Source organism: Hevea brasiliensis, chromosome 5, assembly GCF_030052815.1.
Source record: "Hevea brasiliensis isolate MT/VB/25A 57/8 chromosome 5, ASM3005281v1, whole genome shotgun sequence".
Taxonomy (NCBI): Eukaryota; Viridiplantae; Streptophyta; class Magnoliopsida; order Malpighiales; family Euphorbiaceae; genus Hevea; species Hevea brasiliensis.
In genome coordinates this window covers 75,952,993-75,955,785 of record NC_079497.1, presented here as the reverse complement: position 1 = coordinate 75,955,785, position 2,793 = coordinate 75,952,993, and positions in this window count along the sequence as shown.

Genomic DNA, 2,793 nt, shown 5'->3' with positions numbered 1-2,793 from the left:
AGTTGAAAGAAAAAGGAAAGAAAAATGAGTTAAATGGGACTTATGACATCATTATGAGGTCATTAAAATGCCTCCACCCAATCGCATTGTGACACCTATTTATAAACCCCATTAAAAGAGTTAAATGGGTAGAAACTTAACAAAGAAATTCTGTCATCTTCCTCTCTAAACCCAGCCAGCAGCCCTCTTCCCCCATGTCCACCATTGTTAACCTTCACACCACCTAGCTAACTTGAATTTTACACCATAAAACCTCATCCTCCTTCATTCAAATTAACCCTTACCAGTAGATCAAGCTTGGGGCAGACATTAGAAGGAAAAATATTGAAGAATTACAAGCTCAAGTTGGGACTTAAGTAATATTAGTGACTAATTCTTCCCTCTCTCTCTCTTAATTTATAGTTAGGCACATAAATTGAGTAGGAAATTATAAGAAAATTGCATGAGAAGCCCTTGTATGCTTCCCTCAAATTTTAGCAGCCATGGTTATCTTAAGGTTGCGATGATTTTCTTTGATTTAAATGAGTGTGTAGGCTACCCTTGATATGAATGTATCACTTACAACATTAAATTATGAGTTTGGTGCAAGAATTGGAACTTTGGAAATTTAGGGCTAGGGTTTAAAACTCAAATTTGGGGGTTGATGTAATTGAACACAAATTGATGTTGTAATGGTCAATTAGTGATCATTTAGTGCAGTTTGCACTGAAATTAGAGTGACTTGTGACATTAATTAAGGTAAAGGTGAGGATGCCTTATGAGTGCATTCTGGACCCTTTGAGTCCAGTGTGTTATTGGGGTTATACCTCAAGCTAGGTAACTCCAATTGGTGCAAGGCTAATTGGAGGTTAAACTAGACACAAAATTGAACAACTTTGATGAAGAAACCTATCCCAGAAAACCAAACTATGTTGCCCTAAAAATTGACCTAATCTGGGTAACACACATTCTGCCCTGGGCAAAATGACCAAATGAAAAGTATTCATTCATTTATTCATAACTCAGTGTAGAAAGGTCCAATTGACCTGAAATTTATATCAATAGAAAGCTTATACAATTTAGGACAACTTTTATGAAGGATACAACTTCAAATTTTGACTAGAACCTAATAAAATTTCCCACTAAAAATCAGGACCCCAAGCTGCCAAAATGGAATTCTGCCTAGAAATTCTGGGTAGACAGGCTAGCCTTGCTAAAATTAGCATATCTTAAGCTAAAAAACTCCAAATGGAGTGATTTAAAAAGGGAATTAAAGAAGACACATAAAGAAACAACTTTCATGAAGAGAATGTTGTCAAATTCCTACTGTACAAATGGCCAATAGAACAGTAAACTTAGTGTTTGAAATATGAAAATTGTAAATAACCAACAATAAGCTTTGAAATGGTATTGGCAACCAATGCCAACAATTTTAGAATGCAAAATGTGGTATGTTGGTGATATTAGAACTGATATACCTAATGCCTATGAAAAATTCAACATTTTAGTTGACTAATATGATGAATAGTAACTATTGAGCCTTAATTGCAAAGAACTTCACATTTAAATTTGTAATATGCCCTAGTAGGCCTAGTGTGATTGGTTTGGATAGGTTGGCATGCCAATAGGGTTCTGATAGTAGTACTGCATATGGGATCATGCCATTCTGTGATTTATGGCTTAAGTGGCCATTCTGTGATTTTATGGCTTTTAGCCATTCTGATACTATTATGATACTTGGCCTTGTGCTCGATTACTATGACAGCTTAATAGCTGTTATGTTGCACACCAGGAGACACTTTATGACCGATAGTGTGACGGCTCGATGTACTTGGTACCCAGTGCTAGTTTACCCATTTATCCAGTCTAGTCAACTAGTATAGGTTACTTGGGCAACCAAAATAAAGATTGATAAATTTTAATCAAATAATTGATATAAAAATTACCAAATTAATAATATTACAAATAAGTACCAGAAACTTATCCATATGAAAAATCATAATACACTCTGCATGTTTATTTTATTTTAGCTCTTTTTATTTTATTATTAGCACCACTAAGCAGTATTGCTTAGTGCGTTACTTTTTGCCACATATTGGTACTGGAGACACGGAGCGCGATCCCAGTAGACCCCAGTCAGCGTGAGAGTCAGATCTGCTAGTGTCTTGTGTTACCTCTCAGCTGCAGTGCATTGGTAGGATGCTAGGCTACATTTTGTATTTTGTATTTTATATTTTTGTAAATTTTGTAATTAAACTTTTATTTTATCATGTATATTGAAACTTATGTGATATGTATTAATGAAATTATTTGTAAATTGTGTTCATAAATAAAAGTTGAGTATTTATTTATGATTTGAGTATAAATATAATGTGAATTGAATGATTGGAAAGTTTGAGAAATTGATGAGAATTTGTTGAGAATTAATGACATAGATGGAGTTATAGATTTGAATAATTATTGGAAGTGTTTTCTACAGGTTCCGAAAAACTGTTTTCTCCATTTTTAGTCGGCACTCTGCCGGATTTTTTGTAAAATTTTTGGAACCTTAAATTAATTCAAAATTTCAATAAATAAATTAAATGACATAAATTTCACTTTGTGATAAATCAATAAATAAATAAATAAATTAAGAAAATGGTAAATTGTAATAAAATAAGATATGGTGCTTCGGCACACTGTGTGGCACATCTTACTAGGCTACACTTTAGATGGGTAAGGGCTATCACATTTAGTGGTATTAGAGCACAGTTTATGCGTTTCTGGGTCTAGATAGAGTCCATACCATGCATTGCATTTGTAAGAGTCGAGGTA